This window comes from Pseudopipra pipra, chromosome 7 (assembly GCF_036250125.1).
Source record: "Pseudopipra pipra isolate bDixPip1 chromosome 7, bDixPip1.hap1, whole genome shotgun sequence".
Classification (NCBI taxonomy): Eukaryota; Metazoa; Chordata; class Aves; order Passeriformes; family Pipridae; genus Pseudopipra; species Pseudopipra pipra.
In genome coordinates, this window is record NC_087555.1 from 36,875,639 (window position 1) to 36,901,233 (window position 25,595).

General features: G+C 40.8%; 2 long non-coding RNA genes across 3 annotated transcripts; both read left to right on the top strand.

Annotated features, from left to right (window-relative positions):
* The first annotated feature begins 4,128 nt into the window (after positions 1–4,128).
* Positions 4,129–15,189, top strand: LOC135417458 (uncharacterized). The gene is made up of 3 exons (XR_010432045.1): positions 4,129–5,962; positions 6,502–6,711; positions 12,111–15,189. It is a non-coding gene; the product is annotated as an uncharacterized LOC135417458 (long non-coding RNA).
* Positions 15,190–16,036: 847 nt separating this feature from the next.
* LOC135417637 (uncharacterized) lies at positions 16,037–25,037 on the top strand. Of its 2 annotated transcripts, XR_010432161.1 has the most exons (3): positions 16,037–16,177; positions 23,624–23,822; positions 24,039–25,037. It is a non-coding gene; the product is annotated as an uncharacterized LOC135417637 (long non-coding RNA). The 2 variants fall into 2 exon arrangements; XR_010432160.1 differs by lacking the exon at positions 16,037–16,177 and having other exon boundaries at positions 22,300–23,822.
* The last annotated feature ends 558 nt before the right edge of the window (positions 25,038–25,595 follow it).

Below are 25,595 nucleotides of genomic sequence, written 5' to 3' on the forward strand. Positions count from 1 at the left end.
ATTATTCCAAAGCAGCCAACACATTTGGGTTTCTAATGCAGCCTCTCTGCCACCAGGAGCACAGGTCCATGTTGGAATTCAGCACCAGTTTTTGAGGTCTTTATCCCTGGAATGCCATGTGTCTGCCATACAGCACCAGGAAGCATAGCAGGCCTCAAAGACAAAAAAGTAGTAATGGATGGGTAATTGCCCACCTTGTAAAAATTTACTGGGAACCTGATACTTGTATCATTTGTCACAAGCAACTCCACGGTGTAATAATATAGGAAGTATCACTGATGCTATAAAAAAAAGTGACAGTGCAAATTACACTTCTCTTTCTGCTGAATGGTGCTAAATAGCGGGGAGTTCCCATTTCTTTATTGCCAGGATTTTGATAATTGTAGATGTACATTTGCAGGGATCAATTGATAATTTAGAACACGTGCTATCAATACTTCATTTTCTCTATATTTTTAAATGAAAGGAAGAAACCCAATTTCACAGTGGTAAGATTAAAAAACAGGAATCTCATTTTGTTTTTCTGTCTGCTGTTAAGGAAGAAAGCTCATTTCTTGCAGCATAAAGGGATATTAATGAATGCAAAGAGCGTTTTCCATATTGCAGAATAAAATTTACTGTTCTAACAAAAGATATTTTATATAAATTAAGAGTTTGTTTAAAAAAAAATCGAAAATGGCAACTCAATTCTAGACAATGCTTAATTTAAACTAAGTGTTAAAATAAAAGCAATAACACTGAGAATAAATTAATGAACTACAATTAACTATATTTACAATAAGTGGTTTGGTTGGAAACACCTATTCCCTACACTGATAAAATAAAACCTGCATTCTGCAAAAGCTGAAATAAGTTAAATGAAGATGCTTTTAACAAGGTTATTACTTAAGCAGTGACAGGTTTACAGATTTTAGCACCATTGGGTTTTCACAGGAGCTACAGCAAGTGCTAAAATAACACACACCTTCAGGTTCATTAAATTCACCAGTGTGATGAAATAACTGATATTTTTCTATATTACTATAGTGCCTCAAAGAACTGACTATAAATAAGATACACTAATAACAACTGTTTGCAGTGCTAAAACAATAAAATAATTCTTCCAGGCTTATATGCAAAGGAAGAAATAAGTGTAAGGCAGACTCTTAGCAGAGTTATATCTGGTGGCTTTTATTCTACAGGTTCCATGCCTTCAGCCATTTACTTATCATGGAAATGCCCTATAAAATGTTTTATCACTCATTGTGGCAGGGAGAAATTTGTTTAAAGGCTACATGAAGAGGGGGCTCCCATCCCGAAATACTCTCTAATCTGGTGATTATTGGAGCATTTCTGAAGACCAGCTTAAGCGAAGAACTGATTTTTAAAAAGGAGCATTTCAGATGATAGTAAATCCCACATTATACCCTGTTTTGGAAAGAACCAATGCTGGAAAAAAAGCAGATTTCTAATAAATCAATGGAGTCTGGCCTTTGGAGACCTGGGAGGCATATGGACAGTAATAGAGTATCTCAGGTTGTTCCGTGAACGATTCCATCTGGATGAGGGCTCAGTGTTATTCGCAGCCTCCTCCTTCTCCCCTGAAACACCTTCAATCTTCCTCTCAGCCCCTGTCTCAAATGTCAGACCACCTGGGATCCGCAGCTGTCGGGCTGAAAGCGGAGCCGGGAGCCACCGGCAGCCACAGCCCCGCTGCCATCGGGTGGGAATCAGGGAAGTTTGGGCTCTGGGGTTTGCACCAGGTGTGGTATTGAGCACCTCATTCCCTTTTATGCAAATAGGTGGTTTTAACAAATTTTATATATAAAGTCTTATTGTTGACAGGACAACGGGGAGCGGCTTTAGAGTGGAGGTCAGGTTTAGGTTAGAGATTAGGAAGAAATCTGTTGCTCAGAGGGTGGGGAGGACCTGGCACAGGTTGCCCAAAGAAGCTGTGGCTGCCCCATCCCTGGAAGCGTCCAAGGTGAGGTTGGATGGGGCTTGGAGCAACCTGAGCTAGTGGAATGTGTCCCTGCCTATGGCAGGGGGTGGAACTGAATGATCTTTAAGGACCCTTTCAGTGCAAACTGTTCAGTGAATCTGTGATTTTGTCTACATGTGTATGTAAATGGGGTTAACCAGCTCCAGGATGTCACAGACTCGCTTACATTTTGCAGTGCTATGTCTTTCCTCTGAGTGATTTGTAATTTTTTCCTCTAGTAGAATCATAGAAACAGAGAAACACAGGTTTTTGGTTGGATGAGTCTTAAAGACCATCTAGTCCCAACCCCCCTGCCATGGGGGGTTGCACTAGTCCAGGTTGCTCCAAGCCCCATCCAACCTGACCTCGAACAAAAAACCTGTAAATATGGTACTTGGGGATATGAGTTAGTGATGGGCTTGGCACTGCTGGATTAACAGTTGGACTTGATGATTTTAGAGGGCTTTTCCAACCTTATGACTCTGTGATTCTATGAACTGTAAGCTGCTGTTTTGCTCACCCCATGGAGATGAGTGTGCAGCTCACCGTGCTCCGGAGGCACTGCTGAGGGAAGGAACTGCTGGATGCACATCTCAGGTAAGTGAGACATGAAGAGCACATTGCACCTGGGCAAAAGCCTTTTAATTTCTCCATGTAGTCCATGCACCCTTTGTATCATCTCTCTGAGAAGAGCAATATGACCATTTTATGGATGAACATGCAGAGCCACAGCAGTATCAAATGACTTCTTAGGCCTTAGGCACAGAAGAGTTGTGACTGGCCCATAAAGGAAAAAGATGTTTTTTATCAGAAGTTCTTTGTCTCAGAAGTTCCCCTCCCACCTGGAATTTATCCAGCCCGCACTTACCGATCTTTTGAGGAAAATACTGGAGTTACTAATCCATTTATATCTTTTGTAAGCTGCGTGAAACTTCGGGATTGAGTTGGGTTTGAGTGCCTGGTGGTTGTTAATAATTCATGCTCCATGTGAAAAGAAAATTGATCAGAAGCATCCTGGAGAGACCAATCTATGCTGCCTCTGTGATCAGCTGAGACACAAACTAAATGCAAGGAATGAACGGAAAGATATCGCTGAGAAAAGCTGCACAGACCCATCCCAAGCCAAGCGGTGTGACTGGAGAGGGGTGTCAAAGGGAAGAGCAGCACGGGGTCCTTTGAAGCCTGGTCATGGAGATAAGGATGTGGGAAAAGATCCTGCAGCAAAAAGTGGTCAAAAGTTCTTAAGAGGAGGACGAGAGCAGCTCCGTTTCCTGAAGGCAGCACTCCACATCAAACAGTTCTTTGTGGAAATGTTCAAAACCAACCCAAACCACCTCATCCTGGGTTAAAGATGAGCTCCAGTACCTGGGGCTGGATGGGGGGGTCAAAGGAGGAGCACTGGGGGATGTCTGTAGATGCTGAGGCTGTGCTGAAGCTGTGAGATGGACCTGTTGTGTCAAAGGTGAGAGTTTATATTTTCTCCTAAAAAAGAAAAGTGTTCAGAAAATAATCCCAAATGGACTTTGAGAAGTGTTTGCTGAGCTTTAATTTCATCCTGGATACACTGATTTATCCTTTGTTTCTCTTTGCTTTTCTCGTGTTTGAAGTAACTTCTGTTCCATTAGAACTCACATATATCTGACCCAGAAATACAAGAATTTCACAGTATCAGAGGAAATGTGCTGAAGGAAGGTTTTCTGGAGCTTTGCAGCTGGGAATGGGGCCTCCTGCCCATTTGCTCACCACAGAGGGAGCCCAGGAGAAGGATGGGCTGGTGTGAAGGAGGTTGTGCAGAGGTCACTGCAGACACCTGCTCTTTCTAGAAGCTTCTGTTTAAAGGCATGTCCTTTCTTTGGATGGGGAAGCCATCAGAGACTGGGAGAACTTTTTCTCAGATATTTTTACTACTTGTTTTAATTGTTACACATGAATAAGCACGTGAATTAATGCTGTATATACTTCTTTTTTTCATAAGTGAGAGCTATATAGACATATGCAGTACATATTTATGTGTGGTTATCAGTCTTGATACCCTACTTGTTAATGTAATTGTGTTATCTAAATTCTGTCATATTTGGTTCAGGACAGTTTCTTTAACTCTTCCTACTAGCCTGGAGTATAAGCACCTATTTCAGTGAGGTAAATCTAGAATAAATCACCATTCTTGCTTGGAAATAATGGGAAATGCTAATACTCATAGAAAAATGATATCTCTGACACTGAAAAATACAGCTAATTAATATGCTATACTGAGGTACAGTAACTGAATTATATGTTTGTACAAATTATTTTCTGTGTTGTAAAATTGTAGAATCCTAGAATGGTTTGGGCTGGAAGGGACCTTAAAGATCATCTTGTTCCAAGCCCTGCCAAGGGCAGGGACACCTTCCACTAGACCAGGTTGCTCCAAGCCCTGTCCAACCTGGCCTTGGACACTTCCAGGGATGGGGCATCCAGAGCTTCTCTGGGCAACCTGTGCCAGGGCCTCCCCACCCTCACAGGCAAGAATTCCACAGTGGCAGATCAGGCCCAAAAACTTTGCTGCTCTGCTCCTTCACACACAATGGTCTCACACAAAAGGAGTCAGTTGTTTACACCCTACAAACATTATATATTAAACACAAATAATTGTTTTGCTCTTACCCCACCTGTGAAGCCCTGATATGAGTCACTGCACCCCGTGTTTGTCTCTGTCCCCTGATGCTGGACCACAAGGAGCAAACACAGCCCGAGGGCAGGTGACTTGTCAGGGCAATGAACTGTCACCACGGGCGGGCTGCGGGTCCTTGGCTGCTCTGTGGAGATGCTGGACAGGGTGCCAAGATTAAAGCTGTTTCTAATGATTTGCCACTTTGCTGTTAAAAACTGATGCAGGAGTGGGAAAATGTTTGCTTTGGCCAACCAGTAATCGGTGCTTGAGGGCAATAAGCACCAAACTACTTTTTGGCCACTGTTGATTCATTTCCTGAAAATTCCAAGGGGGTTCTATTATGGGGTTTTTTCCTTTTTTTTTTTTTTTTTTTTTTTTGCCTTTGCATGTTCAGTGTTTTCTGCAGCTTGGTTTCCACAGCCTGGTTTAGGAAAGCCTCTGCTCTGTGTCCCTACCTCATGGAGTCCACATGAAATATGGGAGTCTGAGAAATATGGGAGTCTGTAATTATAAAATCCTAGAATGTTTTGGGCTGGAAGGGGCCCTAAAGATCATCTCATCCCACCCCCTGCCATGGGCAGGGACACCTTCCACTAGACCAGGTTGCTCAGAGCCCCATCCAACCTGGCCTTGGATACTTCCAGGGATCCAGGGGCAGCCACAGCTTCTCTGGGCAACCTGTGCCAGGGTCTCCCCACCCTCACAGGGAAGAATTTCTCTCTAATCTAACCCTGCCCTCTGTCAGTGACGTATTTTTCCTTTGCAACCTTTGTTAAGTCTCCTGGAGTTTTTAGGCACAATTTAAATTGTGCATCTTTGAATTCTGGAAAAACATGCAGAGGTCTTCTCCATTTCCTGGTTTGATTTATTGTTTCTATGAAGGTTTATCATATCTCCATGCATTTAAATATCCTTCAGGAAGGGAATGCTGAACCCCAGTTGAGAGCCTGGTGGTTTCTGCAGTGGCTTTACACGAGCTGTCTGGACAAAAGGACAAAGTTTCCCAGGCAACAATTTGTGGCATGAAGGTTCGAGTGAGAGGAAGTGCACTTTCCTTTGCATCACTCACGTTTCAGCCCAGAGCTTTCACACATCCCATAAGCTGCTTCGAGCCTGTGCAGTTCACAAAGTGGGGGAAAAAAAGGAATTGAAGAAGCAAAAATAAATATTGAAGCACGTAAGAATTAAATATCACCTATTCAAATAGCAATTATGCTGTTGAAAACAAGATCACCACACCTGTACAAGAAAAGACAACCAAGCCCACAACATCTGTTTGGATCCACCTGCCAAGCACCTGTTCGGCTGTTTCAATGCCATTTGATTGCTGGAGATGTAGAGGCTCTTGTGAGGTAATGAGTGATTTTACATTATGCATGATTGAAAACAGGTGTTCTAATGCTGTACAATTCTATGCATGAATAATTCAGTTTGTTTAGAGCAAGATCTTTAAAAGAAGTATGGTCTTTATTTTTTTTTTTTATAAATATTAAGGTTATTCTCTGCAATGTATGGTGGCTGGTCTTTTCAGCAGGCTCACTGATGACCATTTTTGTGTAATTTTATGGGTAGGAAATAACACTGTGAAAGGTAAAAAAAATAATTATACCTAAAGCACATAAGCAATGGAATTGAAAGGTTTCTTTAGCAAGGAGGGGGGAAAAAAAACCTGTCACTGTTCTAAGGGAGAAAGCCAGATGACTTTTGGCAAAGCTTGCTTCTCTACACTAACAAAACAGTCCAAGAGCTTAATTATAGAGAGGGGTGAATGTGCCTCGGGGATAAGTAAGTAGTTAGTCCATCTCTTGGTCCGAATTCCAGCTGAGTCTGAATTCGTTTAAGAATTTGGGTTGTTTTTTTTCTCTCTCTTTTCCCTCATGATTATGAAAAGGTTTCTTGCACAGTTGTGTGCTTTGTGCTGATGGAAGATGCTGCAGACTCAGGTCTTTATCCGCAGACCAGTTTCCATGCTGGGAACTGCAGTATAAATCAGCCCACGCTCCTCACCGTGGAGAATTCATGCTTGGAATGGTCTCCCAAAGACGAGGAAGATGTGAAAGTCAAACTGAGAGATGAAGCATCCCCTCTGCCTCTTCCCAAGGTAAGCAATGCAGCTGCCATGGCTTTGGCCCTGAGAGGTTTGAGCTAGGGTGAGATGAACTTAAGGAGCCAAAGGTTTTCCTGCCACAGCATATGTTGGTTTCTCCTTGCTCCCTCAGCTAGGCATGGAATTTAATTTAGCAACACGGTTGCTAAATAGTAAATTAGTAAATCAGTACATTGTGGTGTCAGGTTTTATCATGGGAATGTTCTGTGGTGGACAATGTGAAATCTTGGTGAGGGTGAAGGGAGTGGAGAAAGTGAGAGTGAACAGAAGGTTTCAAATCTTCCTGCCCATTGCTGTGGATGTGACAATGAAGTGGGAAAGGAATAAAAAAGAAGAAGGAAAATAAAATTATTGTTTTGAAAGGAGGAACGAACCAAGGTTTCCCAGACAGGTAGTGGATGCCTCATCCCTGGAAATATCCAAGGCTGGTTTGGACAAGGCTCTGAGCAACCTGGTCTAATTGAAGATGTCCCTACTTATGGCAGAGAGGTTAGACTAGATAACTTTTAAAGGTCCCTTCCAGCCCAATTCGTTCTATGATTCTGTGAGAGAGACTGAAAGCAATTGCTGAAGCATTCTGCAGTGCCCTGTGCTGATTAAAAGATGTTCCATGGTGCTAGAACACCAGTATTACATTTCCTGATCTATAACCTGAACAGGTTTGGATCCATTGGCTGCAGAGGTTGGTGTAATAAACTTTAACATGTTGTGTGGGTTCAGGAAATATAAGGAGGAAAACTCAAGAATCTACAGTAGTCAGGTGTGACCCAGGGCTTCAGTGGGTAAACAGGGGTAGCACAAACTCTGTGACCCACACTGCTCAGGGGACATCAGGTCAGGGGTCCTGCAGGACTTAAAAGCAATGGCTCTGTGACCAAACCTAGCTAAACATGCAGACATTCAGGGGTTTAACTGAAATGGGTCTGTAATCTTTCAGTATTTTATATACAGTAAGTTACAGGAGACTGTAAATTAGAGCTTATAATACCCTATCCATTCACATACTGACAAAGTATCTAAGGTAATCTGACCTGCTTCACAGACCATGAGAAAAAGCCTCATGTAAAGTGAAAAAGATGAATTACAGCGTTTTACAGAGAGGTAGAGGAATTTGTCTCAACTCAGATATTGGGTTAATTCCCACGTCAGGCAAAAGAATGTTTCACCAGGCTTTACTTGAATAAAGTTGGGAAGGTTTAATAAATGCAGCCCTACAGGGCAAGGGATAAACTCTGCTCCCTGTCAATGGAGCCAATGACCATGACATCAGCAACATGGGTAGGAATCAAAGGGAAGGGAATAAGGGAAGAGATCTCTGAGAGAAAACAAACAGCAGGGACAAAATATTGTAGGGAAAAGGTGGGGTTTTTTTCTGAAGGGATAAGGAAGAGGAATACATCCTGGAACTCTGTGTCTGCAATAAGGAAAGCATTTTCTTTTCACTGGGAGTTATTCTCCCCTCTAATAATAAGAAAATAACTCAAATCTCATCATTATAACATGTTGGATAGGAAGGGAAATGAAAAAGGGTGATGTGGCATCTGTTGGAGTTGAAGATACCTGGCCTCCTGAGGATGAACTCTGTCCTGGTACAGATGATGGAAAATCACAGGTCTCACTGAGCAGCTGGGAGAAAGCACATTTCTGCTCCTTCCTGACTCCTTCCCACTAGTTTAGAAGCCATGATAGTGCCTGAAGGCTTCCTTCAGGTTGGTGGAGGAATTTCCTGTGACAACTCTCTTTTTTCCCCCCCTTCCCAGCAACAGTTGTTTCATAAAACACTTTATCTGATTGTTCTAAAATTATTGTTAGGGGTTACTTTCTGTTTTCCACTTTAAATCCAGCACATGACACTCCCAGAGATAAATCCTTCTTTTACCTGTGCAGTGCCTTCTCAGCAGCAGTAAGAGAAGGTTCCAGTAGCTCCTCTACCACTTTTCTAACTACTTCCACTCCCTTTCTGGGTGCTGAAATTACACACTTGTTCTTGCAGTTGAATCCTGAAAAGGGAAAGGTGTGTCTTGGTCATATTCTGTTGGATGTTAACTTGGTCAGGTCCTTGCAAAGAGGAAAGAAAGCTTGGATTTTCTACCCTCATTTTTTTACTACACGGGGTCAGAAGGAAACAGAGTTTTCCAGAAATAAATCCCAAGGAAAATCTTCAAGAGCTTCTCATTTGTAAGCATACCTGTGTGATCCAGGGCTGTTAGGAGGTTTCCAGATGAGGCACAGAAAGATAAATGTGATATCTGTGCTGGGTATGAAAACATTTAGTTTCTGAAACCTTTTGATGGACTCAAATGGAAGTTGTTCCATAAATTGAAAGCATGTATTTACCTTTTCTATATACACCCCCTGTGATTTATTAGGTAACTGCTTCTTGTCATTATTACCCTCCAACTTACTTGACTTAGGTTTCTTTTCGAGAATTAACCAGGATTTGATGAATCATAGAATCACAGAATGGTTTGAGTTGAAAGGGACCTTAAAGCTCGTCTCATTACAACAGCCTGCCATGGGCAGGGACACTTTCCACTAGCCCAGGTTGCTCCAAGACCTGGCTAACCTGGCCTTGGACACTTCCAGGGATGAGGCATCCACAGCTTCTCTGAGCAACCTATGCCAGGGCCTCACCACCCTCACAGGGCAGAATTTCTTCCTCATCTTTAATCTGAATCTACCCTTTTTCAACTCAAGATCTTTCCCCCTTGTCCTATCACTATGTGCCCTTGTAAAAAGTCCCTCTCCAACCTTCTTATAGATCTCCTTTAGTTACTGGAAGGCTGTGATGAATGTACAGGAAATTTTCTATTGCTTACTGGGAGATCTAATTCTCTGATGAATCCCTGAGATTCATCTCTATTGCTGCAGCAGAGGGGACATAACAAGGTCTCTTCTCTAGGTACCAGTAATCCAGTTTCCTAAAGCAGTAGTGCACTCCTTCTAACTCACAGCTAAAATCCTGTTGAAACTGTCAAGTGTTGTTTCCACCTCTTTAATTTTGCTCTCAAACGAAACCCTTCGCTTCTTTGTATGCAGAGGCTGCTGTGGCCTGGATCTCATCTTGTCTTCTAGTAACATCTTCCAGATTTGTTTTAAACTGATTAGACACTGCTGAAGAATCAGCTCCTCTCCCCCGGACAGTACAAAGCCAAGTGTTGACAGAGCTGGCTCCCGGCCATGGGCCGCGCGGTGACGCAGCATCGCGTCTTCCGACAGCCCCGATTCCGTTCGGGGCAATCTGAAACATTCACACACCCTGGCAAATTAAAATCAAATAAATTACAGACTGTGAGGAGGCTGGAATTAAAAAAAAAAAAAAAAAAAAAAGGCAAAAAAAAAAAGAAGTGTCAGCTTGACCAGAGAGTTGCTTTAATTAAAGGATTTATTCTATATGCTGGAGCAAGGAATCTGAAAGGTATTTCTGCCCTTCTAATGTGGTTGCAGTTTCTCTCTGATTTTTGATTCTGAGAAACAGAGAATTATACATTTTATTGGGCTACAGAGAGAAATTATGGGGAATGAGCCGAGTGACTTTAAAATTCTCTCAGTAGGAGTAGAAAAGGAGGGAGATGCTTGTACTTCCTTACTTAAATAGCTTCCAGTGCAGTTTAGACACAAGGGTACTGGTTTCTGAGTCCCATCAGAGCACAGGGATGTATTTAAGTCACTAGGATCATATATATTGCCACCATCTAGATTCTTTTTTGGGTGGACATCATCCTTCCTTTAAGCATGAGGAGGAAAGACAGAAGGTCACAGTAGCAAATACTATTTCTGAGATTCATTTGTCCCTAAAGGTTAATAAAGCTCATCAAGAAATACAATGAAATGAGGCAAAGTTAGCTCTAAAATTTGAGTCTTCCCATCACAGTGTCCTAAGAGATGTCCTGTGGTTTGACACATAATTAATATGTTTATTTATCTTAGCTTGCTTTTTTAACATCCATCACCATATTAGCGAAATATAAACATTTCATCCTGTTTCGTAAAGAGCCCATGGTCCATTTTATTGCAACAGTTACTTTCCCAGCTCTCACCAGTGACACAGAGTAGATGCCTGCAAAAAAACCCCCGAAATCTCTGCAATTTTCTCACCACTTTTGCTGGAAGCTGCGTTATGTTTACAAACTTGTGGAAAATGTGCCTTTTTTGCATCCTTTGAGTGTCATGGGAACACAAGCTGAGGTCTGATCCAGTAGCACTGCTCAGAGCTGCCTGGTGCTTCTCGGGGGTCCCATAATCCACCCACGAGGTTGTTCCAGAGTGCAGCTTAAAGTTACACACTGTTTGCCAGCATCCAAGATCCCAAACACGTTTGCAATCAACCTGGCTCCAGTATTAAAGTCTGACAATTTTTCAGACAAATATAGCTAATATTTTTATTTGTTTGTGTTAAAACATTAAAATGTCCTCTTGACTCTAAATTATATAGTTTTAAACTTATGGGATGCTCAAGGAATATTTGTTGGAATTACTGGCTTTAGCTTATGCTGTTTGTAACTCACTTTTTATAGACTTGACTGGTCAGGTAATTTCCACAGCGTTGTTTTTGGCTCCTTAACTGGATGCAATCCAAGTTTACAAAGTGCTTCTACAGAGATAATGGAGCACATTCCAGCATCCTGTGAAATGTCAGCTATATATCTGGTGTTAGATGTGTGCAGATAACCTGGGTAGAGCTGCCAGATGCTGTAATTTCTTGCTTGGGAGTACCAAACACCCTGAAGATACCAAGACAATTCTGCCAAAAGAAGGAAAGAAAATTTAAAGCAAAAAGTAAGAAGCGTGAGAAAGATAAAGCAGCCAAACCCTGCAGTTTGATGCTTAAAATGTGGGGTTTACCTCTGTTTACTTACAGGAAAAGTAAATGCAACACTATTAATTTATACCAAAGCACGGTAAGGTGGTTGATGCAACAAACTTCCATTGTGAAAAGTATTAAATCATTTTTCTCGAGGAAATGTTTAAATCCAATATTAAAAAAAAACAAAACAAAACAAAAAAACTAGAAATGTAACTCTTATCTGAGTCTAATCAGCTGAGAAAAGCACGATGATAAAATAAGATGTTGCAGAAGCATAAATTGAAAATGGGAAATAATGTTTTTTAAAAAAGTACTTTTATTGTATCATACATTTATATTATGCAATAATACTTCTTTAAAAGGGGCTTCTGTAACAAGCAGGTCTCAGAGGTGTTTAATTTGGGTTGTCTAACCTTCTTGGGTGTTAGACTAGAGATCTCCACAGGTCCCTTTCACCCCTAACTGTTCCGTGATTCTCTGATTCTCCTTTGAGGATATTTGTGAATGTTATTCCTGAATGTTCAGAGATTTCTCTGCTTTTCATTATCTTATTTTTTTTATTTTTTTTTTATTTTTTTTTAACGAGGGCCAGAACCGTGTGCCTGATTCTCTGTGATATATTCACACGGGAGGTATTCTGGAACCGGCCAAGGACACAGCGTTTACAAGAAGGTCCTGACAAGCATCCAAAAGTCTTTGCTGGAGCTTCCATCTTAGATGACCCCACGGAATGTGAGAAAGCTTTCTTTGAGGGGAATGGCATCCTCTGGCCAGAGTTACATCCAGAAATTCTGCTGTGCTTAACCCGTCCCTGAAATGCCCAGTGAAAATGAATTTAAGGGTGGAGGTGGGAATGACATATTCGTGTTTTCTCAAGGAAGATGCCAGGAGAGGCCTCAATTTTTTGCTGCTCTGATTTTTTCCTACTCACAGAACTACCTCTCTGATAAACAGGGTTTCTGAGATGATCATTTGGATGTTTGAGCCCCTCATCCTGGAAAAATCAAAAGAATTTAGGTCATCTTCCTCGCTTGACTTAAAAATAGCTCCAGTTAATGGCGTTTGGAAAGCCTATCGCTTTCAGTACAGTCTTCCACTTGTGAAGGGGGCAAAGTTTATAATTTTGGGTGGAAACCATGTGAAAGTTAGCTGGTTCATCAGGGTTTTGTTTTGACTTTTTTTGGATTTGCTCAAAATCAAAAGTCAAAATGAAACTCGGGGGATGTGAACCCGCTTGAATCAAAACCAAGGGAGAGATGTGCCAGATCTCCCATGAACCAAAAAACCACTGGGTTCTCACAGTTCTCATCCAGACAAAAATGCACAAATATAAATCAAATATCCTCTCTCTTGCTCCTCGTAGCTTTCAGGGCAACAACAGAGAATATTAAAAAGATCTGCTCAGTTTTGCAGCAGCAAGTACCAAAATATCCTGTGATCATCCGATAGCTGGCAGTTAATATCCTGATCTATTCTCTTTAGTCAGTAATCCAACCCTTTCCAGCTCACACTTGACGTTGGCAGGCACAGCATAACCCCTCAACATCTTCCTCGGTTGTACAGTTTCACGGGGAAGACTCTGTACAATTCACAGTCCTTTACATCCCTGCTCGAGGAGCCAAGGAGGGAGATGGATTTGCAATTATATGAAAACTGCAAGCAGCATGATCAGTACAAAGACAGGACGCTTAGCCAGCCTATGACAAGCTGGAGCACTGAGAAAAATATTTAATGACATTTTTCCCTGTGGTTCACCTTGTTTGAGAACAAACCACGGCTCAGAAATGAGAGAAGAAAAAAAAAATAAATATTAAAAAATCAATGTTTTGCGGTACCATCGCTCACTGTGCACCAAACAGTTTCTAAAGCCATAAAAAGAAAAAGTGCTGCTCATGGAAGAACAGCAAAGGTTTCGTTTGTAACTAAGACACACTTGTTTGTAATAACATGTGTGCTTTTAAATGCTGCCAAGTTGCTGAGGCTATCTCTCTTAAATACAAATCTTGAAATATGTAAGTGTTAAAAAAAACAAGGTAATGTTCAAGAAACGTCAAAGAAAAAAAAAAAAACTTTGATCAGATGGTTAAAATCCAGTCAAACCAAAGACAACCTGTTTATGACCTTTCTATGCTAAAAGCTAAAAATGTCTTTTTTTTTTTTTCCACAAGATTAATTGCCATCACTTTGGGAGTAGTGAGCTGGACATTATTATATGATGTCAATTAATGATTAAAAAAAAGGTGGTTTGCAAATGTAGCGCCACGGTCCCTGGTGCATTACATCATTTCTCAAAGATCTTAACACGTGATAAGCAAAGAACATTTTAACCTAAAAGTCTGAGTGTTACAACCTCGTTTTCGTTGTAATACCCTACGCACAACCTTTTGGCCTTGAAGTCACTTGCAATAAAATTAAGAAGTCAAAAAGAAAAGGAAAAATAACCTCTCAGGAGGAGAAGACACCCTCCTGTTCTGCTGTCTAAGTGTTACTGCCATGGAATGAGTCACTATATACGTTTGAAAACTTGGTGCAGATCTGAGTGTGTGCTCTGTTCTCGGCAAGGTCCATCATCCAGATCTCCTGCTCCGAGCCCTGAGGTTGCTGTGATTCAGGTATTATAAACTGGATAATGAGTTATCTCTGCCAGAGCGCCTCCGAAGTGTCATATGCTGAACAAAATGACTCTGCACTTGCCCAGGCTCTGCTCTCCCAGATGGGGTGACAGTGATCATTTATGGGGCTTAGTGAATCCGCTGCAATATTTAGAAGGGGTTTTACCTGTGTTCTGCAGCTCCTCCTGTCACAACCTCCCTTTGCATCAAGTTTGATTTCTTTGTCAGTGACATTCGTTTTCCTGAGAGCTCTTCTCCACTTTCAGCATCAAAACACTGTCGAGGCTCCTTTGTAAATGAACGATCCGCATTTAAAATACCTTTGTAATAATAAATACCACATGAACATATGTATCAAGCAAAGGATTTCAATTTTGATGACACTTGCTTCTCAAGAACAGACATTCTGGGAGAAAAAAACGTTGCCAGCCCCAAATTGATTGACATTTGTTTACTTAACTCTCTCTTCTTGAAAGTCTGCACACCTATTTCAACCTTGAACAGTTTCCAACTGTGGTATACTGGAACATTTTTTCATTTATTAAGTTCAGTGTTGCCAACCCAAACAAAGAGTAATCAGTGATGATCCAAGCAGACCAAGCTGTCTAGCACCATACAATGTATCTGCATGCTAATTTTCAAATTCCCTCACATTTCCAGAGAACTAATGGGATCATTTTCATTCTGTTACAGCAACTCAACAGTTACTGAATCACCATCTGTGTTTTCGTTAACCTGAATCAGATATAAATTCTGTTATTGCAAGGTAGAGCAGCTTGTTTAATGATTCTTAATCTTTTCTTTAATTAAATCATGCAGCCAACCTGAAAAATCTATCTTAATGCAAATTAGGAGCTTTTTTGGCATTCGCTTACAGTAATGCACTAATAAGGTTAATTTATGAAGGTTCTCTTCCAGTCTGTACAGATGATATTTGTTCGCTGCATATTTTTAGCATATTGTCCCTTTTTGTAATATTTAAAAAAATAATAATAAAAAAAAAATGCTTATTTTCACCCGCACAAAAGAGGGAGGCTGTGATCTGCTTATTGTTTATTAGAAAGTTAGAGCACAGAAAATGAAAATCCGCCTTTCCCTTCTGCGAGTATCAGGCAATGAGGATGCAAAGGCACAATTCGGGGACCTATTGAATTAAAGGGCCTCGGACTTTCCTGCCTTTGGCTGCTGGAAAAAATCAGGCCCCTTGCTCTGATCATCATCTTGAAGATATCAGGGGAGATAGTTTTTCCAAACCCCTTTTTATTTTAATTTTTTTTTTTTCTTGTAGGTGTGAATGAATACTTTAAGGAGTAAATAATTTTCGTGAACTAAGCCTGAATACATTTCTCAGTTGCACAATTTCTTCAGCTCTGGGCTCTGATGATCTCAGTTAAGAAAATCTCTGTCTTTTTGAGCATTCCTCCCAACTACAAAATGACTTGAAATCTGTTCAAGTTGCTGAGTAAAGAGTAAACTTTTTTTTAAATGCCTTTTTTTTTTTTTAATGTTATTTTTCAACACCCACTAGTAAATGGGGATGGAGACTGTGAATTTCGACACACGGTCTTTGCTATTTAATTAAAATCGCAGAGGCTGCTGGAAAGTTTTCAGCAAAGATTTTTTTTTTTTTTTTTTTTTTGCATCAGGAGGCTTCAGATTCCTGAAATCGGGGATTCTTTTCATAGAAATTCGCCCGTTCGGGTTAGGAATGATTTATTTTATTTTATTTTGCAATTCTAGGAAAGGACTCCTCATCTTAGCTAGAAACTATAAGAGTTCATTTCTCTCTGGAATGAGGATTTCCCAAGCTCAGTGGCAGTGAGGGCAGGCTGGTGGGAAGGGGGACACCCATCTTCACCTTCCTTACCCCAGCTCTGCCTTGTCCTACCCCTTTCTGTCTTTCCAGTTGGACTCACTCCATACCTGGCTCTATTAACTCTTTACACAGCCCAAGACTGGAGCTTTTGCCCAAGGATGAGGGAATTACCAGAGCTCTGTGTTTAATTAAAGCAAATAACACCATGGAACAGCTTTGGGATGGGTGAGTGAGAGAAACCTTCCTTCAAGTTCCCAGCAGCAGGGACTGGAAACAACATCTCACGCCATCCATGCAATGATTCCTGGCTTGTTAAGAATTCTGCTGTGGCTGTTTTCCTCTGATTTTAGGAATTTTGCTTTGTCCATGCTCACATGGGTTTCTGCATCCATGGAATTTGGGATATGAAAGTTTTTCACCTTCTTTCCCCCCTCCCTTCAGCTTGGAAAACTGTTTTCCAGCCATTGGTAGTCCTTTTTGTGTAATATTAGCACAGCAAGAATGACAAGTAATTGTTTTCCTCCCCATTTAATTGTACCTATGTGTTCTTAGGTCTATTACATGCTTCGCTTCATGCTTCACCTACTTTTAAAATAAGCAGATAAATGAGTATCAGCATAAGACTATTTTAATACAAAACTAGGGTCTTGTACTACATCTTCTTTAAAAGCTACGTATATAAAAAAATGTTAAAAAAGACAGATAAAGCCTTAAAAGAACAAAAATCTAGAAGAAAATTACAGATTTTAAATTTTGGACTCTTTCCTGGGAAAAAAAATATAGACCAATTTTTTTTTCTCCCCTACATCAGCAATACTTAAAAATACCTGACACACTTCTTAGTTCCTTTAAGAGTGGGAGAAAAGGAATATTTGACAGTTTCATCCTATAAAGCAATATTGGATCAATCTTCAGTGTCTTTTTCTTCTCTGTGTTCTCTTCATTTTATTGTTTTCTCCTAATTTTAACTGTTTTTCCTGTACTTCACAGAAGGGTGACCAGTCTCTGGGGGACAGGGCAACATTTGACATCGTCAGTGTTTTCCTTACCTCAATTAAAATCACTTTCTTAGATATTAGAGCAACGCTGTGCTCAAATAACTGAGTTATTAAACTAACTCCTAATGAAAGCTCTCTATAAGGAACCCCAAAAATCAGAAACTGAGTTACTGAATCATAAAGAGCTTTGCTAAAAGGCCACCATGAGACAAGTAGGGATGAAGGCTGTAGCATCCAATGGAGACTTGTCCACCACACAGGAGGAAAGGGAAAGAACATGATCCCATTTGACACTAAAAATCTTGCTGGGTTAATTACCACCTCACTATGCAGAGAAATTAAGGCAGAGAGGGCATTCTCATGATGACAACCTTTACCCAGTGGCAAACTTTGCATTTTCCCAAGGCTGGAGACAATTTAGCCCTGACAAACCCAATCAGTGATACACAGGCATAACCTCCAGACATAAGCTCAAATTTTTTAGGAGACACAGGGCAAAAGATGGACTGCAGTAGGTCACTATTAAAATATTTCCAGTGTAACTTGGCCAGTGCTGAAATGGCACGATCAGCCTGAAGTCACATCAAGGTCTCCTGGTATTTGAACATTTCCCCAATAGCCTTGTGCAGTAAAGTGTTAAGTCCTCCTGAGCATTTTATGTATTTAAGGCAGTAACTTTAAAATAAAGAATTGTAATCTTAGAGCAAAGCTGCTATTTTGAGAATTTTAAGCCATTATTGACTCCTGTCAGATCAGTTTCTGGACTTATTGACTTAAGAAGTAAATATAGACTGAGAGAAAGCGAGGTCAAGTCAATATTTATCTTGCAGATCAATACATTTTGAAACTAACCAAAAATTAAGCTCAATACATGCATATATTATATGCAACAAGGTTAGGAGAGATCCATTCAGAAAATTTGTCAATTTGAAATTTCCCCACAGAATCCAACCTTTCGGGTTCAATTTCCATTAGAAAGTCTGTCCCTTTAAGTGACAGTGATCCCAATCCTTTGTCATCCAATTGGGTGTTCATACAGCAGCTGAGTAGGAGCAAAAGAGAAAGGGAAGAAAAACAAAGGGAGAATAAGTTGGTGATGAGAGTTAGGTTACGGTATTGGGAAGAGGCAGGTCAGTTATGAAGGCATATGGGGACTAAAGCAATATAGAATGTGATATATGTAATATTTCAATGTGATTTATGTGGTATTGTACCTTCAAGGGCTGGTTGGACAGGGCTTGGAGCAACCTGGGCTAGTGGGAGGTGTCCCTGCCCATGGCAGGGGGTGGAACGAGATGGTCTTTAAAGTCCCTCCCAACACAAACCTTTCTGATTCTATGATGATTCTAAATATGAAGAAAAGATGGAAAAATGTGGAGCTGGACTTTCAGCAAGATGTGATACCAGCTTCTAAATACAGGGGTCAGGAGTTTCTGAGTGGGATGCAGCAATGGTTTAAATGGTTTAAATTAGTGAGTTTTCTGTAAGGACTGAATTGATATTTCCTGGTGAAGGGAGAAACATTTGTGAAGTACATAAACATTTGAAAAGTCTAAAAAAGCAGAAACCAAGTAATTTACTGTTTAATGCTCCCACTTTACAGTAAGATAAGAAGAGGGCAACTTTCCATCCACAGTCTGACACAGGATGGGTAGAAATTGTATGTGAGGTGTTAATTTTGTCAAGTGTCATTGTCCTATCCCTGGAAGTGTCCAAGGCCAGGTTGGAGGGGCTGGGAGCAGCCTGGTCTAGTGGAAGGTGTCCCTGCCCATGGCAGGGCACTGGAATGAGATGGGCTTTCAAGTCCCTTCTAATTCAAGTCTGTGATTCTCTCCTTCTAGGATCTCTACAAAAGCCACATCCCAGGGCAGTGGCAGGAGCACTTCTTTCTCCTTTGTCCCCCTTTTTCACAGGATCACAGCTGTCCCATTCTGGGACAGGAAGCCCAGCAGAGGAGTGAGCTCTGAACTATGTGTTGATCTCCTCACCTGCCCAGGACCAGCCACAATCTGTCCCTGCTCCATCCTCCTGATGGGTTTCCTCTTTGGAGGACATTTTCCTGCACATCTTTTAAGCTATGAAACTACTCTTTGTGGAAGACACATACTCTAGTGAATTGAATTTTAAACATGTGTCATGGTATGTGGGAAACACTTTCAAGAGGCCTTTCTCTCTTTTATTTTTTTTTCCTTTCCTTTTCTCTCCCTTCTTTTTTTCCCTTCTTTTTTTATTTCCTACTTTTTTTTCCCCTTCTTGTATCCCTTTTTATATTTTTTTTGCCTTCTTTTTTTCTCTTTTTATTTTTTTACTCCTTTTTCCCCCTCCTTTTTTTTTTCCCCTTCATTCCCCCCCCTACCCCCCCCCCCCCAAGCTTCAAATCACAGCCCTGGATGCATTTGCACCCCAGATAACAGCGGTGACCTTACATTTACATAGCACCTATCACCCCAAAGGATCTCCAAACACTTTGCAAATTTAGCACAAGCTGCTCTCCACACTTGGAAATCCCTTCACCTACTGCTGGAGCTCAGTCAGCTCCTGCTGAGAGGACCAGCACCTGCTTAGCAGCACTCACAACACTCCCCAACAACTGAGGCAATGGAGGAAACCTTCTCCAAATAAAACTCCAGCAAGAGTTTAGACAGGCTGAGTGTAATTTTCAGATTGGAATTTGGCCAGAGCACTGCAGGTATGGTGGATACTTTCCCTGAAAAAGCTGGGAGTGCATGATCAGAAGGAAAGGGCTTAAAAATGAGTGAAAGATTCTTGGTTTTTCAAAAAAACTCCACTGTTCTTGTGGCTCATGTGGAAAAAATATGTTGTAAAAGTAAAACCTGTGTGGCTGTGCAACAGCCTTCCTTAGAGGTAATTTCAGAGTGAGTGAAGATGATAAAATGATATATTAATTGGTAGAATATGATTTCATTTGAAATAAAGTGGCGAATCTCACCAAATTTAGCTCCACAAATGCAGCAAAGTGTATTCCTCATCCAGCATAAAAAGGTGTCATTTGTTTGATATCAGTTTGATGAATTATTAATTTTATCACAGCTAAGATGACAGCTAATATTAGAACATTGAATTATTAATTTTCAAACTTGGCAATAAAAAAGCAGAACAAACACAAATTGAGACACATTTTAGGTGTGAGGTGACTCGCTCACTTAATCTGTTTGAGAAAACAAAACCGCAGAGACAGAGATTTAAATCTTACCAAGCAACTGCTTTTACTTTCAAACCTCAGGTATGATTTTTAGCTTTACTTTAAAAATAGTATTCCCTAACTACTCTAATGAACTATGCATATTGGATGTCATTCACCTCCTCTGTTTGCCAGCCAAAACGGGCTCTCTGTGTAATTTTTATGGCTGTTGGATAGTTTTTTGGGGTACTTAGGTCAAGGTATAATAAGGAAACATGAAACTTAGGTACAGTAGTCATCTTATTTTTTAGGATGAGCAGGTTGAAAAATGCAAGGGAATATGTTTGATTTATTCTTTTTCTCCTCTTCTTTCCTGCTGTTTTTTTTTCACCACTGCTTGTCATGTGGCACAGGGTAAATAAGCACTTCAGGGCTTGTTTCCTTAAAACTGTTTCTGTGAGGTTTCAGCCTTAAGAGCCAGCACAGGATTTATCTGGCTCCACTCCTGCCCTACAGGCTAATACTGATTTTCCTGTCAAATGTCTCCTTTGCAAATATTCTTCCTTCCCAACTCTCCAAATGAAGATGGGAGCTTTGAAGTCTTTCTTATTCCATGGCAAAAGAGTCAACAAAACATTTCCAAGTGTCATACCTTCTTATTATTTTGAGAGGCCAGTTCAGTGCTGCCCCTGAACATGGATAAGGGTCTGAAAATGAGCACAACTTGTGTCCATCAGGGATTCTTAGCATAGGTGGATTTTTGAGGGCAGTATTCCCAGGCCAAAGAAGAGAAACAGCTGTCTGTCCCCAAGCCTCATTGGGAATTAATCCAGCTCAAAGCTGGATTAACTTCTATTAAAAAAAAAAAAAAAGGCCACAAACTTGTATTTCACTGCCACATATGTCAATTATTTAGACTACAAATATTAGGCAGGGCTAACTGGTTGGGTACTAAAGTGAGACTGATTTAAATCACTTATTTTTATCCTGCTGACAAAATGGGGTGGGGGATAAAAAGCATCTGTCACCCATCTGAGTTTGGTGAGAGGCCATGTGAGGAGTGCAGGAGGGTGCAGGAATGTCGCTGGGCAGCTCTGATGGAGCACAGAGTGTGAGCACGAGGGCACAGCAGCCCAGCTGTGCCCAGGAGGGGGCTGCTCAGGGCCCTGTGGTGGGGCATGAGCACACCTGGCTGCTGGAAAAGGGATGAAAGAGGAGCTGAGATGGGAAAGGAAGGATGCTGGACACTGAAGGGAGCTTGTTTGATCTCCTTGCTGCTGCCAGGGTGATTATTGCTGTGCTCAGAGTGGGAGGGGAGGGCTCAGAGCTGGAACCTATGTAGTCTTTAAAATACAGCTTGGATGGGAAGGCCAAAATGAACAAAATTAAACTCACTCCGACTGAGTGAGCCTGTTTATTGCTTAAATGAACTTTAACTTACTGTGTGCTCATCTGAGAATTGTAGCAGGGACAACAGCAGTTTGAGGGTTCAGAAGCTTTGCAGGTACAGTTATGACCTGCAGTGCAGGTGTGATGGGAGTTAAAGATAACATCTGCTCCAGATGTGTGAACACACAGCAAAACCCAAACCATTGGCTGAACCTTTTGCTGCAACTACAGACTCAGATCAAGGGGGGAATGAAGTTCTTCTTGATGCCCTCCCAAGGAATGGGGTGTATTTACCATATCCCTCTTGCAGGGAGGTGGCAGAGATAAAGATCCTTTCTAAGATTAATTTTTTCGTGCGCCTCTACTTCATTCTGTCACCTTTGAAAAGAAAACCAGATCTTTTCTCTTTCTTTTCTTTTTTTCTTTTTTCTTTCTTTTTTCTTTTTTTCTTTTTTCTTTTTTCTTTTTTCTTTTTTCTTTTTTCTTTTTTCTTTTTTCTTTTCCCTTCCCTTCCCTTCCCTTCCCTTCCCTTCCCTTCCCTTCCCTTCCCTTCCCTTCCCTTCCCTTCCCTTCCCTTCCTCTTCCTCTTCCTCTTCCTCTTCCTCTTCCTCTTCCTCTTCCTCTTCCTCTTCCTCTTCCTCTTCCTCTTCCTTAGTTTTTTTTTATTATTTGAGTTTTATTTGTTTACTTTCCATTTCAATGAGGCATTCAGAGGTCAGGCATCTAACATGGGCAGAGAATTGATCCACGGGTGTGTTTCATTCATTCTTGGTTCACATGCTCATGCACAACACGACCTTTTTTTTTTTTCCCCATGCAAAACCAGCAGAGTTTGTAATAAGTACAAACCCCCAAAACACAGTTGGTCATATCAGACTGAGTTTCAAGATCTGCCTGACTGTGCTCAGTCAGCTCCACTCTGGATTTGTACACTCTGGTGGTCATTACATTCCCCAAAATATCAGCATCTGCTGTAAAACAACCATTTTCCTGATGGATCCCAAAATCTTTTTGAGGGTTCTCCTCTTCCTATCCTAATAGGAAGAGCCAAAAAGAATTAAAAGAATTAAAAAATAACCCACTCCTTCTACCTTTTAGAGGTGATTCTTACTGTGTGGGTTTGAATTTCTCTGGTTTCACACATTGCTGGTTATGTTGCCTATTATAAAGGATTCAGTAAGACACACTTTCTCCCAGTGGTATTTTATTTTGACACATCTCAAAGGAAAATACAGCTCATTATTTTATACAAGATTCAAATATGTTGTCACCTGGTTTTCATGCATTAAAATGTGACTCATTTTTTGCTGTAGGTATATGAAAAAGCAGCATGAGCCTATAATAAGCTTATTTAGTAATTTATTTATGTATTTTTTGGTCATCCAAAAAGGGGGCAAATGTCAGGAATTGTCTTCTTTTGAATGTCTTTGTGTTCAGAATGCAAGTCCTCCCTTGTCTGGTCCTGTATTCTTTATCTTCATGGTTTGGCTCTCCAGAGGCGTATTTAAATTGTCATAAATGTAGGAAAACTTTTCAGGGGAAAAACACTCAGAGACCTTGTTTATTTAAGTTTTAAAAATATTATTTATCATGCCCTGTAAAATATCATGTATCAACCCTCTGGGGACAGGGCAGCCTTTTCAAATCAGTCATAAGCTGAAACTTTATACAAGATGCAAATTAGGAGCTTGATTAAACGAAACCTAGTGTTCAGTCTGTGTCTGGTGAAGTTTCTGTAGGCACAGCAGCAATTAATGTGGGGCCAGCTAAGCAAATCTGTTGTGAACACGTTTCACTTTATGCAATGTATACACATAAAGCATGAAATTTTGGCCCAGGTGGATGTGCCAGTCTGTTGAGATTACCTGATCCAGGAGATGCTTTAAATTATGGAAACCACAAGGGATCAATACTTCTCCAAACGTCTCTGGCACATCGAATAGAATTAAAAAAAAAGAAATAAATATAAGTTTTCAAGGTTTCAGAAATATCCAATCCCCATCTGAAAAAGGAGTCCATTTGAGCTCTTGATTAACCAGAACCAACATTGGAGAGGTGGCCTCTGATCTCCATGTTTAAATTTCAGTCTTGGAACAGACTGAAGAGGCCGGATTTAAAGTCTGGATTTTGTTTCACTTGCAGTAGAACGGAAGAGCTGCCAAGCTCAGGCACCACCAGTGCTTTGTGGAAGCCGACATATGAATTTGTTCTACAAATGTGCCAGGGACACCCTGATCCAACAGGCAGATCACTTCCAGAAGACACAGAGTTATATCTCTGAGCTGACTTCCAGTTCTTATTACCACCCATTAAGAGAAAAATTCTGCATAAAGCAAACCAGGTTATTAATTACAGCACTGAGTGGTATCCCCTGGAAAAACTCTTATCTTCAAATATATAAAAATAAATAAAAATAAGCTAAAATATCCCAACGCTTCAAACAAAGAAGGTCTCACTCCTCTCATGGGCTTTGGGGACTTGAGGTTGCAGGTGGGTTTTGGGGTTTTGTGCTTGACTAAGGTGGGACAGAAGTAACTGAGATGAGTTTTGGCTGCAGGAAAGAAGAGAAGGAATGTCTGTGGGAAGGATGGAAAGGACAACAGGAGGAAAGAGATAAGCAACTAAGAGAATAAGTAAGACAAAAATCTCTTCAGCATTGTGGTGGGAAACCTCTGCAGATTTATTGTATGAAAGGACATTTTTAGCCCTTTTTGTCTTTTTTGTATTTTTTAAAAAGTATTAATTATCGTGTATCGTGACACACAGTTCCTTTTTTGCACTTCTATTAAAGACCACTAACTTTAAGGTCTGCTCTCTTAACTATCTTTCTATTCCTGGATCTAACCTGCTGATAGCAGAACATGTTGTTGGAAAAGGAGGTCCCAAGGGAAAACACCATAAAAAAGGAAATATATAAGTAAAGAAATACTAGTAACTGTGATGTGATATCATTTATGCTTTATTTCTGAATGGATCAGAGGAAGCCTGCCTGTCAAAAGGAAAAGGATATGAGAATGAACACTGCCAGAAAATATTACATTAAAAAATTTCTCCTTCTCTGGGATGAATATAGCAGAGTAAAAGTGTTCCTACAGAAGAAAAAAAAAAAAAAGATAAATTATGTGTTGATTTTAAGTGCAGTGTGAGAATGAAGGAAATACGAGCTGCAGAGAGATACAAAGAGGAATGGTGTGATGGGTTCAGGCTGGGGTGGTGTTTCACACAGTTGGGGAGGAGAGGTGGAGGGAAAAAATGGGGATCTGCAGCATCCTGAGCCATCAGCCATGGGGGAAGTTTTCCCACAGTGCCACTCATTTACTGTCCTGTGAGGAACTGAATGAAAATTATCCTTTAGACAGAAAGGGGTAACATTCTTGTCCTCATTCTTCTTCATCAGCCCCTTCCTTTTCCTGGTAAATCTTCTCCAATTCCTTTTGTACCTGAAGGTGATGGAAAAAGAAGAGACAACCCCTATTGGCCTTCTGGACCCCACTGACTTCAGCAGCCCAAGGACTTGTAGATCCATTTTACAAAGAAATAAAGCCATATAAGTTTAGATGTTTCTTATTCATCCAAACTATACATAACTCAAGGTAATGCCTAACAAAGGGTAGTGGCATTATTTCACCTACCATGGATTTATCCTTGCAGTGGAACTGAAAACTCTGAGCATCCTGTTCCACAAGTACCAGTACTTAAAGAAAAGAAAATCCTTTCTTTACTTTTCATGGAATCACAGAATGGTTTGGGTGGGAAGGGACCTTTAAAGGCCATCTATTCCAACCCTCTGCCATGGGCAGAGACACCTTCCACTAGACCAGGTTGCTCCAACCTGGCTTTGGACACTTCCAGGGATCCAGGGGCAGCCACAGCTTCTGTGCCAGGGCCTCACCACCCTCACAGAATTGTTTCCTAATCTCTAACCTAACCCTGCCCCTGTCCTGTCATTACAGAACCTTTTCCAAAGTCCTTCAAGGCCTTATCCAAGGCATGGACAAGGAATGGTTGGCAGCTGTCCCACTGCTGGGAGCTGGAGGAGCTCAGGGGACAAGGTAACCATCTCCTTACCAGCCTGTCTCTCCAAAGACAACAAAAAGCACTAGAAGCAGCAGAG